The 13,854-nt window shown below is 38.9% G+C and overlaps 1 long non-coding RNA gene across 3 annotated transcripts in view; it reads left to right on the forward strand.

Annotated features, from left to right (window-relative positions):
- The window catches only part of LOC134419754 (uncharacterized), a 151,519-nt gene that overhangs the window by 71,566 nt on the left and 66,099 nt on the right, over positions 1–13,854 (forward strand). For all 3 annotated transcript variants that reach the window (XR_010028136.1, XR_010028138.1, XR_010028137.1), the window contains exon 11: positions 12,605–12,709. This is a non-coding gene — a long non-coding RNA (uncharacterized LOC134419754). The remainder of the gene's footprint in view (positions 1–12,604; positions 12,710–13,854) is intronic.

Below are 13,854 nucleotides of genomic sequence, written 5' to 3' on the forward strand. Positions count from 1 at the left end.
TTTCCTCGTTTCATTGAATTGAAACTCTGGGAGTTCCCATTTGGGACTTGTTCCACTGCTGGGGAATGCATATATTAAATTACCATTATTCCAGCCTGATGCTAGGTTACAGTCCAACTTCTATTACCTTTAAAAAACCATTTTTTAGGGTGCTGCAGTTTAATATGGAAAAAATATTCCTAATTTATTATTCTCAAGGCTACCAGCTAAGTTGTGCAAGCCACCCTTGCAGTCAATGGCAAATAGTAGTGTGAGAAATGTACTTTCTCTTTCATAGGCAATTTTATAGTTTCTAATAATGATAATGTGCATCCAAAATCAGAAAAGAATACAAGTATGTGATGTTTTCAGTAAGGCATGTGTTAAACATCCCTAAATCTGATCTTGGAAAGTCTCAGTGGATTTGGAAAAGCTGAAAAAGCCAGACTTACCAGGCAGCATGGCTAGGACAAAGAGCTGGGGAGTCCAGGAACAGACCACCTTGCTGCTTAGGAAGGCAGATGGGGCAGCATAATTGTGAACCAGCCACCATCCAGCCTTGATATCAGGGGATTCTCAATTTGAAACAAACTTACCCTCTGTGAACTTGAGGTTAGCCCAGTGTGAATTGTAGTGGGAGAGGAAATGCCAATGAGCACAAACCCCTTTTCTTCAGCATTGGGAACTGATGTTAGAAAACAAGGAGATTTTCTGGCAAATTGCTTCTTGAAGAAAATGGAGGAGAAATGTTCTTTGGCTTCTCATGATGGGTGAGCAAAATTTGAGTGTGCGCTTTTTTTTACTACAAATTGCATGTGGAATGTGTATTTTCTTGTGCAAATGTGGAAGGCAATCTAATGTTATGCCCTTTAGCAAGGGAGGCAGTTCATCTGGGTTGAAAGTGGAGAGTTTCTTCATGTAATATAGCAGCTGAAGTGAGTGAATATTATGTGGGTTGTGCTGGTACACAGTAGTACACCAAGCGTTGCTCACGCAGCTCTAGAGGTGCTCAGTCTAATTCAGTGGCTGCCCAACAGGTTTAGTGCCAGAGACCTATATAAGAATATCCTGCTCTTGGACACACAGTTCCTGAAAACATAAATCCCTGTGTGTGGTTACTGCACAAGCAGCATCTGACTCATTGCTTCGCAAAGCACTTTTAGTTGCTTGGGAAACATGAGGATATGCACTACACAAACCCAGAAACTGCGGTGCTCCTCCAGCACTCTACAACCTTGGAGCTGTCAAGAAAACTTTGTTCTCTGTTACCCACGCCACAGCCTCTAGGAACTTCATGTGATGACCCACACAGAGCCCTATCTCCAGCCACTCTGAGTGCATCCCCTTGGTGTTCCAGCTGATGGGGAGCCCTCAGGAGGTGTTAGTAGCACAGTCCACATCTATCGCACAGTTTTCTTTCCATACAGCAGGGGGTAGTAAAATACTCAGAGACTACATGTGCAAGAAAAGAGCATCAAATAGTAGAGCAACTGAATGGAAAACAAACAAAATGTCTATTTTTAAACTGAGCTAAATCCATATTATTTTCAATAGGGAACCTTTTGAGTCCTTGTAAAACAAGTTCCTTAAGGGCTTGAACGATGCTATTTAAATGTGTAATGACTTGGCCTGTTAAAAACCCAACATATTGATTGCTGCACTTTGAGGATGAAAGTATTAAACATTTTAATCGTGCTGTGCATGTTTAGGATGCAAACAAAAGTCCTCATTGTGAACCTGCCAATTAAAGTAGCTGCCAATAGGGAAAGGAGACATGCCTGTGGCTTTCTTTGGGTTAGCTGAGGTCATGGCTACAACTAATGCAAAGGTTCTTAAAGAAGTTTGGCATCTGAATGCTTGAAAATCCCAAGCAATACTCCTGTCTTTCTATTAAAGATTTTGGAGCTGTTTTGGACTGACAACAATGTTTACAGAACAAGATCAAGACTTTTTTCCCCCCTTATATTAAGAAATATTTAACACTTAAGAATGCAAAGGAAAGTCTGAGATGTTAGTGCTAGAGACCCAGTTGTAGGACTGCTCTTGAGCTTCAGAATATTGCACATGATCATTATATAGTCCAACAGGGAGTTCATAAACCATCGAGGAAACCCAGGGGAAGCTGGTGGGAATAGTTATGTACTTCTAGAAAAGGAGTGGTTTAGAACTTCACTTATGTTTCTGAAGTAACAATTTAACTTCTATTAAATCTTTGCCTCTATATTTCTATAGTAGCATTTAGCAGTATACAGAGTAGCATCAAATTTCTCTTCCAAACAATGCAGGAAAAAAAAAAATCAAACTTCTCATTTCCTTAAGGATTTCATAGATATGCATGACCTGTGAAGTTGGTTTCTAGTCACGTTCTTGCACCAATTTAGCCTGATAAGATCTAAATCCCAGCACACCTATTCCAGTGTATGTTAAGAGCAATCTGAATGGCAAACACCCAAGGTACACTGAAGTAGAGAGCTGTGAAGAGCTGAGTTTGGCTCAGTGTTCCCTATTGCAAGAGGAAATCTGTACTTAAACCCATGTACAGCATGGGACGTGTTTATCTTACATTTCTGCAAAGGTTTTAAAATTTACATCTAAATTTTTGTCTGTATTTTTCTCTCAGCTAATGTGGCTTCATAGGAAGATTCTGAGGGAGACACAGAAGTCCTTTGGTGAATGTATACTGAACTTGTGTTATATAATGATTTGAATTTTATTGGTAACTATTACTAACGATTCTGAAGTTTAAAAAAACAACCTGTAAGCCAAATCTACTTTATTTTCAAGAATCTCCAGCTATCACTCACATATCCTTGCCAAATGTGTCATTTCTCTTAGCAACAGTTTAGATGACTTTAACAAGTATTTTTAACCTGTAAAAGAAAGTCATAGAGCTCACTTCTGAAATCTGAAGTTCTGTGCAGATACCTAAGGGCTGGATTCAATGATAAATTGCTTCCACTCCTGACAAGACCATGGAAGCTTTGCTTGCAGGGAATGCTTAGTAATCCAGTGAAAGCGGTTTGGATGGATTTTTGTCTTTCCAGTTGAATCTGGCTTTACTTTCTTTCTAGTATTATAAATTATTTTATGTGTAATAAAACATGTGCACCTCCTGAGAAAAATGTCAATTCTACAGAGCAAGAGGTTGATTCAAAGATAACATTAGCTGTAGATGTATTTGTCTGTAATTCATCCACACTTTAAATTATCACCCGGGTTATCTTGGAGCAACGGAATCTTGGTACCCATGGTTTTACATAAAATGTCCAAAATTTCACTTGCAGTTTTGCCTGCAGACAATTTGTAGTGCAGTCTTTTAATGCTCCTTTAGATCCCTTTAAAAACAGATATTTCTGGAATGACAGATGCATCGGAGATAGTTAGCTGGTGTTAACCCGCCAAAGTAAAAAACTGTCCAGTCTTTTGCATGCACCTTGTCAGTGGTTTCTGTCGTCCCTGTGGGTTGCATAATGCAGAGTGATGTGGCAACAGCTGAATCTGGTTGAATGTGTGCCAGAACCACAAATATGTTGCTGAATATAATGTACCTTTTTTCCATCTAATGAGCAAAAGCACAGATGATACACAGGGGTTCTCACATCCCACTCTATCTCTCATTCCCATCTTTGGATTGCCTACCAAGTGCTCCAAGTGCAAACTAACCTCTGAATTTGATATACCAGATGCTGCTATCTCATTTCAACTTGTGTCTTTTAAAAACATATTAATACTTAACAATATCAGTTAAATAATCTCTTTGCTCTTAACATTTATTTAATCAGATGGGTCAAGCATACCTGCAATGAGATCACATTCTTAGTGTGCCCTTCTAAGCCTTCTACAGCATCCTGTCCTCTTCAAAGCATCCTCTTAGACGCTGAGTTTCATGGGGCAGGCAGTACTTATTGCTTGTTCAGTGCTAAACACTTTTACACTGTTTTAAGTTTAGTTATAGACTTCCAAAAATGTACATATAATAAGGGTTTTACCTGACCCACTGCCTTATTATTGTTCTATAACTGATTTTTTTCTTTTGAAGGAGTCCTTTTAATACCACTCTGGTTTAATTCACCAGTTCTTGAACTTTATTCTGGATTAATAATTTTCTAACAGTAGGTTTGGATTTAAATGTAAAATAAGTTTTCAAAACGTGATCTTCTAATGAGATACTTGTGTGGCCATCAAGAATGAAAAAGAGAATGGACATGTTCAGTTGTTCCAGAAGGCTTCTGGTATAGATATAGGTAACATATAGGTTAGATATGAAATTAAAAAGCAAAAAGGGAGAAGGCTTGAGAAACCTATTTTTGTGTCAGATCCACATGACTGTCAGGAATAAGAGTGTTGATATCACTGGGGGTGAATATCTTTAATTTTTTGGTTAGGAACTGGAGAAAGATAAGGTATCAGAAAGGAAGGCTGTACCCAGTCTGATTTTTGCTGGATTTGGAAGAGTTCAGAAGGAAGCTAGTGTAGTCATAAGCAAATATTTTATTTTCAGTATTCCTGGACACATCTTCCATTTAAGGAAGGCTTGGGATAAGGCTGGGGAACTGGAAAAAAACATGTCAGAGAGAGTACTATGGTGTAGGCAGGAGCATATGCTTCATATTAGGTATTCCAGTACAGATTCTTCCTCTCTCTACAGTACATGATAATTTTAGGTCTAGGACTGGAATCAGGTTTCCAGAAAAAAAGGTAGAAAGCCTTTTTATTCTTGCATTTTGCAAGGCTGGCAGAGATAGGATGAAAGTGTGCATAATCAGGAACAAATGCCTTATAATTGGATTTACTATACAAATTGGTCACTTTAAAAAAAAAAAAGAAAATTAGGCTTAGCTTTAGGGTGGCATTATGACCTAAAAGAGGGAACCTTCCTCTTCTGCCAAGCTCACTGTTGGACTGTTTAGGATCAAAAAAGATTATAAAGAATGTTGTTTTCTAATGAATCTCAATTTTTCTTAATGAAATGTTCACTCAGTTTAATTTCATTTTTTTGTCTTAAAAGCAGTATTTAAGAAGAAATTGCCCATTGAGCCTAGCTTGTCGTTGGGTCTGGAATGGCTTGAGTGGTAGGAATGCAGGTTAGCATCATGAAGGGGGAATGCTGTTATTCCTTACAGAATACCCTGTTCACTGGAGTGGGAAGGGTGGATATTTGGAGAGACTCTTGGTGACTATACAGTTACTCTCTCTAATGCACTTTAGCTGCAAGAACTAGTTCCCTGCCCATTTAATAAGTAGGATTATGGTTGGGGTCTATATCATATCTGGGAAGGAAAAGGTTTGACCTGGAAATTTAGGATGACAAGTTATATCAATGGCTGATGTTTTGTGTTTAGAGATTCCTGCAGGGATTAGTTCTACAGTTGCTTTTCAGGTTAGGTTAGATAAATTTAAGTTTTTAGTGTAGAAAATAAGTCTTGAAGAAGTCAAGGTCCTGTTGGATTATTTATATTCTCAAGTGATAATATCTGTTTCTCCACATTATTTTATGCTGGGTTTCACTCTAGCTGTTGGTTACCTAGCTATAACCATAACCTTGTGAATGGGTAAGGAGTGGGAAACTCAAATGCACATTGTTTTCAAGAAGTTATTAAACTCCATATTTCTGCAGAAGTGCTTACAGAAGAAATTGTTAATAATGAACAGCAATAGATGATGCTCACCCAAGGGTTCTAGAGAAGCTTGGAAGATGGATTACTGTAAATAACTGTTTTGAAGGACCAGTGAACAGGAATTAATATTGTGTATTGGCAGAGAGTCAATATGGATTTTTAAGGGTAGGTCATGCCTCACAAACGTAGCAGCATTCTTCAGAGAAATCAGTGTTTGTAGATAAAGGAGTAATGGTTTACTTAACCTATTAGGTTATATATTTTAAAGAACCTAAGCCTGAGGATAAATGAAAGAGACAGAAGTCAGCAATAGATGGTCAGTTTTCACAGCAAAAGGAGGTTACCAGTGAAGTATCCATGGGATTTGTCCTGGGGCCTGCATTGTTCCCAATATTAATAAATAGAAATGAGTAGGAGAAATTTTTGAGGTATCTTAGTTTGCTGACAATACTAAATTATTCTGAATGGAATGGTAGAATCATAGAATAGTTTTGATTGAAAGTGACCAATAAAGATCACCCTGTTAAAACTCCTGCAATGGGCAGGAGCCTTTAACTAGATTAGATTGCTCAGAGACATATCCAACCTGACCTTGAATGGGAAAGTTGTTCCAGTGTTTCACTATCCTCATTGTAAAAAATTTCTTCCTTGTATCTTCTGTAAATCTACCCTCTTTAAGTTTAAAACCAATCCCCTTTGTCCTAAGTCAACAAGCCCTACTAAAATATTTGTCTCCATCTTTCTTGTAAATCATCTTTAAGTACTGAAAGACTGCAATAAGTCTCCCCAGAGCCTTCTCTTTTACAGGCTGAAAAACTCCACTCTCTCAGTCTTTCTCCTAGCAGAGGTGCTCCATCCCTGTAATCATCTTTGTGATCTGCCTCTGCACTTGCTCCAGCAGCTCCATGTCCTTCCTGTGCTGAGGCTCACACAGCTGGGTGTGGTGTTCCAGGTGGGGTCTCAGCTGAGCAGAGCAGAGGGGCAGAATCCCCTCCCTGCCTGCCTGCCCTGCTGCCCACGGTGCTGTGGATGCAGCCCCACACACGGGTGGTTTCTGGGCTGCCGGTGCCCGTGGCTGGGTCATGTGCAGCCTCTCATCCATCAGCACCCCAAAGCCTTCTCAGCAGGGCTGCTCTCCATCTGTTCATCCCCAGCCTGGATGGACACCAGAGTTGCCTGGACCCTGGTGCAGCACCAGCACTTGGCGTTTTTGAGGTTTATCAGCTTGTCCAGGCCCCCTTTTCAAGTTTGTCCAGGCCCCTCTGCATGGCATTCCATCCCTCAGGCATGTCAACTGCATCATACAGCTTGTGGTGTCTGTAAATTTTCTTAGGGTGAACTCAGTCCCACTATTTCTGTCTTTGGTGAAGGTATCAAACAGTTCTTTTCCCAGTACAAACCTCTGAGGGAAATCATGTGTCACTGATCTCCATTTGGACATTGAACATCCATTATACCACTGACCTGTCGACCACCACCCTCTGGATGTGACTACCCAACCAATTCCTCATCTACCAAACAGTTCATCCATCAAATCCATTCCTGCCCAGTTTTGGGATAAGTTTGGTTTTGGGGGGCCATGTCCAGGGCCTTACAGAAATAGATGGCATCTGTAGCCCTTCCCTTGTCCACTGCTGTGGTCATGCCACTGTAGAAGGCCACCATCACTTGTTCTCCTTAGCACAGCTTCTAGGAGGATCTGTTCCATTAGCTTTGTAGGCACAGAAGTGAATATGTAACATAATTTTATTGTGAAGAGTTATAGAAAGGAGTAGCATATGTAAAGTAAAACCAGGAAGTGTCAATTTTTTTTAATAGGAAAAAGACGTACTTTTGCCTCAAATTGCATTTTTAAGCTGTCAAGATTCTTGCAACAAGATGCTGTGGACAGTGAAAAAAGTCTCAGACTTGAAAAGTCCAAGAAGAAATCATTAAGGACTATTAAAGATAGAATTGCTACATCTGGTTAGTTGCTGCATCAGCCACAAATCCCAGGAGGCTGAAAATATTCTGGGGAATTAGTGCTGTATATTACACTGTTCTCACACTCTTTCCTGGGATCTGTCTTAGACACCATCAGGAATGGCTGCTGGGTAAATTGGAAGTTTGATCAGGTAAAATAGAATAAGGGAGGGTCTTTATTAATTAATCTTGTAAAAAAAGAACCAAATATTCAGTGTATCTGATTATGCATAGGTGTTCTTTGAATTTTCCAAATACTGCCATTATCAGTGCAGAACACTTGCCCTACTTGTCATATTTCTATATGTTTAAAAAGACAATACAATTGCTTTAATAAGATTAATTTGGCACTCTACACTCTGAGAACTTTTTCATATCACTTTATTTGGAGTCAAATCAATTGTATATTTTTTTTACTTTTCGGTAACTGTCCTCTGTTCCAAGGTCAAAACTGAAAATAGAAAATTAGTTAATTAAAAGCATAATATATGTTACATATCATGAGCTGTCTTGGAAAATAAATTTCACAGTTGCCAATCAAGCAAGCCCACAAGTAAAACTACTCGGGTTTAAGGAGCTGCTCTCTCAGTTTTCTTTTTCTGCTTTTGCTGTGATTATAGTAAATTTACCACAGTACCATCACTCATGCTTTAGGACAGAACCCTCACTGACTGAAATCAGCAATAGTTCTGTTTAGGCATTTAAAATAGTATCAGAGAGCCATATTTGGAGGACTATTTGGTCCTTTTAGTTGCATGAAAAACCTAATAAAAATACTGTGTGGCTCATAAATAAATCAAAATAGTTTGCAAAATGTCAGGTGCAGAGAAACTTGTAGGAGATGAGATCCCCTTTGAAGCAATATGCTGTATACTGCTGGTGATAGGCTTTCATTAGCTTTATTAGCTTCATTTCATTAGCTTTATTAGCTTCAGCTTCTTAATTTGTACTCCGGCCATCAAGTCCTTGTCCCCATTCTCTCACAGACACTCTCTATAGTCTGGGTGCAGGAAGCTTTGTTGCTGTATTTTGCAAACACATTAGAAAGTGCAATATTGTTAGACATGTCCTTGGATGCCCTGTGACTTGCAGCAGCAGCAGGAGTGATGATCTTGTATTTAGTATCAAACAATAGCTCACTATAGAATTTTCTAAACTAGAGTTGGCTTCTCACCATGTCCCAGTACCAAGCTGGCATTTCACAATAGAGGAATCAAATGTCTTTTGGCAGCATCTGATGTCATCATTGCTTAGGGCCTGATCTCAGAATTTGGCTGTCATGAGTCACTTCATCTACTCAGTTGTGTAAAACAGAAAAAATGTGGGCATCAGCAGTGCTGTGACCTTTATACAGTTTTCAGCAGATTGAAAGAAGGCAGAACTGTTATTACTAATTTTAAACTGCTAATATTTATTGGGCTTCTTCAATCCATGAAGCCAATGAAAGTCTATCACCAGAAGAATACACCATATTACTTTAAAGGAAGTCTCATTTGAACCCAAGAACTCACAAGCAAAACAGCAGAGGAATGTGCTTGGACAGAAGTGTTGCACCTCATTTTGCACTGTCCTGGGTTGTCTATTTGCTGGCTTGAGGGAAGGACAACTCCTATCTTCCTTTTGGCATATTAGCTAGAGTTGCATTGAGAAGCAAAAAAAAATGATCACTTTTAGGTGCGACCATCAAGTTTGGTATTCAAAATTATAGTTTATGCTGAAGAGCTACTGAAATTCTTCAGAAGAACATATTCTGTATAATATGCATTTATTTCTAATTTGCAAAACCTCTAAGGCTATTGGGATAAAACTGGAATTTCTTTCACAGCTTGTGATCTGGCCAATCTGGTCTGTTTGTAATATACAATATCATTTGTGGAGTTTGACTGGTATAATAATTGGGTGCTACTTAGGTAATATTTGAGCAGGAGTTAAACTGTAAGTGAATTATGGGATGAATTCATATGGTGTTCATCAGCCACAGCTAATTATGTGAGGAAAATGGACCAGAGCTTCATATTCTGATCCTTTCCTATATTCTGCTACCTTTAGTAAAATTATGTTGCTCCTGCTTCCTGTCTTATACAGGTACTGATTGAAGACAAGAATAAAGTGTTTGTATAAGAAAGAGGATTTAAAAATATAAACACTATATTAATAAACAGTAGGTGTTAAAAGACTACCAGATTAAAGAAGGCTGAACAAGTTTAAGATTTCGGAGTTATCTTCATCGTGAGTTGTGCGGTACATGTTGATGCCTGAAAGTCCTTTCTTTTGGGGACATGCATAACATAAAGGTCTTTCTTTTAATGTTATCATTCTGACTATGATAGCTGCATAATAAAATTTTTAAATGTGGTGTTTAAGACTACAGCAGGAAAAGATTTTTCATACTAGCAGTTTGATAACAGTCTGTTAGTTGTGCCAGGCTTTCAGTTTCCGAATCAAACCTTTTGCCTGTGCCCTTCTGGTGGTCCTTCTTGGAGAAATTGCAGTGGTGTAGTTGGACCATGGGGTTTCCTCAGTGAAACTGGGTAGGTCTGTTCTGATCTGTTCCCAGTTGAAGCTGGGGTTGATGAAATGTTCAGTCTCCTTCTGTTACAAAGATCACAGTCATTTCTGCGCACCTCATGCTGCATTGTATATACTCAGAACCAGAATTTATCTCTGGCAAGAGCTGTGCTTCCTGAATTATGTTTGGCATGCCTGTTCTCAGTTGTGAAGTATTTATCCATTTCCTGGTGTCAGCTGCTGAATCCAAAGGGATTATGGTCCCTTTTAAATAAAATCCAATCTTGTCATCTGCTACTGAATCCAAGAATTATTATCACTTGTTTCATGGGCTTCTTATCAACAGCTTATTTTGGCCTATTGGTCTTGAAACATTTTCATAACACCTCATCAGCACCTGATTTTGCTAATTCATGATGTGGCTGAAGTTGAAGTGAAGGTGGTTCTGCCATCTAGTTTGATTTAGATCTATTGCTGACTTAATAATATGAGCAAAAATGGCAGCTGAGCGTCTGTCTGCCTTTTTCTGTAATAAATGTACATAAAGAATCTCTGCATCTGCTAACTGATGCTGCAGATTGCTTTCCCTTCGGTGGAAGTCTTTCCAAATGGTCTCAGAAGCAGCAAGAATAGATGCTTGTGGTTGTTTTTCCTGGCATATCAGTGGTGTATGGAGATACCTCGTTTCTGCTTCCTCTGTTTCTGTCACTGCAGTTTATAGGTTGGCCATTAATTTTTCTGTCAAATTGCAGTCTGGAGCATATGTGTTAGATGGCATCTACAATACATGGCACCTGCATGCTCCATACTGTTTGCTTAGTTCTGTATCAATACATTATCATTATATTCTTTCAATGATCACTTCAGTTGCTCTTTCGAAGAGTGGCTTGTTTAGACTGGGTCTGTTGCTTTAAAAATGTAGGACTTATTTGCTTCCATTCTTTCTGAGATTAATTGTGGGTGCCAAGAATGAGAACTCTGCAGTATAAACGTTTTTTTTAATGCAATTACTTATTCAGGTAAAGGCAAAACAAAACACTTTTGTATCTGCTGTTCTTTCTGCTGGGCTCCTTGAATATGTTGATGATCTGTTCCAGCATTTGGGGGCATTATTCCAGCAGGATTGTCCTGATCATCTTCTCCCCATTATAGCCCCTCAGTGTTATACCAATGATTTTTTTTCTCCTTCCATTATAAATTCTGCAGGGAAACTTAGTTCTGGTGTTCAGTTATACTGCCTGGACGCAGATTTTGTTTGGAAATCCACCATATCTGGCATCACTCCATGTTGATGATTTCCTTTGTTTCTCACCCTTATTTTGTCTCTTTGTAAATTGTGTTTTCTATATTGTTGTGGAACTCACAAGATCGACCTCTGCTGTCATCTTCCATATGCCACATGCTGAGTAGTAACATAAGAAAACAACACATTTCTTAAGGCTTTAAATTGAGAGAACTGTAACAGAACTGAAGCCTTGTGGCAAGCCAGTGTTCCCAGATGGGAAAGACTACATTTAAGGCCTTTGGTGCTATTAATTTTTAAAGGCTGCAAAGAATGAATAAAGTGTGAGTGAGGCCTGGTGGCTGACAGGGATGGAGGGGCCTGAGCTAACCGTGATACACCAGTGCCCCTGACTTGTCCCCTGGCTTCATTTTGGCCCAGTTTCAACATGAGGTCAGGGAGGCATTTCCAGTGGGAATAGACTTGCCAAAATATGCCTTTATACCCCAGTGCTGTGCTGGCAGTGATGTGGTGCTCAGCAGGTGGAGGGGCTGCTACAGAGAGATTTGCACTGGGAGAGGTAGGATTCAGGCGCAAGGCTGTTGAGCTATTTTGAGTGTTTTTCACTCTTTTTAGCCCATTCTGATTAGCTGATATCTGAGGGCAATATTTTTACAAATTTATGATGAAATGTAATTATTCTTTGTTGCAATTCTGTCTATATTTACAAACTTCCAGTTCCCTGAATGTCAGAAGTAAACATGAGAGGCTCATTGCTTTAACAGTCTCCTCAGATGATTGTCTACCCTAAGCCCCTCTTTCTTGCTTCATTTCTTTATCAAAATCATCCTGCATGCTCTCTAGCAGTCTCTGGGGCTTTCCTGCTGCCTGCTCTGTCTGTGCCTGTATTTTTGCCCTTTCTCATCCTTGGTGAACTCAACTGAACAACATTCATTGCCCTGAGTTTGAACTTAGTCCCTAAGGAAAATTGCAGTGGTAGGTTCTTTTACTAGGCCTCTGTTTTGGGTGCTGACCTTCAGTGTTTTTTCTCTTCCATGTAAGTGTTGTAACCAGCTTTTTACATTTAGCCTACTACGTTATATTCAATAAAATGTGACCCCTAAATTCAACTCTACTATTAGACAGATTAGCTATTTCTATTTATAAATGTCACTTTTTTTTTTGTGTGTGCCGTCAAACTGCAGTTCTCCTTTTCCCCACATCAAATTTTACTTGTTTTGCATAGACCCCATGTTTCAGAATAGAAAATAATTGACTTTTAGGGTCACTCAGGGAAGATATTTTGTTTTCCCAGGTTTCTGGGCGGGGCACTTCAGCCAATCACATTTGTTGAAGAAGATCTCACACACATTTCAACTTGGCCTCCTTTCCTGCCAATAGCACCTGGCAAGAGAGCTACGTAAGTTAAATTGCAGATATAGTAAAGATTTATTTTAGGTAAAGGCTGTTTGTAAGATGTTTGTGTGCCAAGTTATGTCTGGAGTAAACTTTTATAGCAAGCACTAAATCAGAAGCAAGCAGTACAGAAAGAATTGTAAAGGGGAGTGAAATAGAAAGGCTGACAGATCTGTAACTATAATAAAAATGGTTGTGGAGAATTCTATGGCATTAACTTAGATAATTGCCAGAGTCGTAAAATCCAGATTTTTCTGTCTTCAAGACTCCTGGGAGCTGCTGGAGAAGAAGAAAATTAAATGTAATGGTTCATATATAATTCAGAATTTTGTTGCTTTTTATCATTCTCAAAAGAGTAAAAGTGACCTACTTTCTATATGTTGTAGTTTAGTGGGAAATTCCCCTGACTCCCAGTGTTAACATGCTTGTTCTCCTCTTAAGCAGGTGCTAACTCCCATCTCTGCTTTACTACTGCTGGCATAGTATGTGCTAAATGTGTTGTGACATTCTTTCCTCTCAGTGTACGGTGGAGATGGTTGTGCTCCTTCCCAAATTCCAGTTTTGTTAAGCTTCTGGGATTAATGCAGGATCTAAATTAATTTTCTGTATGTTAGTTGTCAGCCACAGTAGAAGTGATTAAATAACAAGCTCTCCTCTAAGACTGATGTTTTTAGAATCAGTAAGTTATATATAAGGATGATTTAAAGGGGGAAAAAAAAGATAAAGCTCAAAGACATGGATAAAAAAGCATCACTTCTTCTTTATTTGTTACAATATATATTTGGAAAAAAGTGTGATAGGATAATTAGAAATGTTCTTGGAACTCTGACAAGAGTCAATATTAGCTCCATTGTAAGGATGGATTAGAACTGGAAACATTTCAATCCAGAAGGCTCCTTCCATTCCATGTTTACAAAATCCAAGGAGGACAGTCAAAAAAATCTGGGCGAGGAAAACTAGGAAATTGGACTTTAGGTTACACATCAAGGCTGTCTTCATTTACAGTACGATACTTCAGAAGTATGTCAGGGAGAGTATGAAAACAATCAGTTCTGATCCTGCCCTCCAAGAAAAGCCAATGTTTAGTTTTCTGGATCTAGCTCTGTGTGGAGGAAAAGAAGATAAATGTAATGAGTTTATACTTTTCCA

This window comes from Melospiza melodia, chromosome 6 (assembly GCF_035770615.1).
Source record: "Melospiza melodia melodia isolate bMelMel2 chromosome 6, bMelMel2.pri, whole genome shotgun sequence".
In the NCBI taxonomy this organism is placed as follows: domain Eukaryota; kingdom Metazoa; phylum Chordata; class Aves; order Passeriformes; family Passerellidae; genus Melospiza; species Melospiza melodia.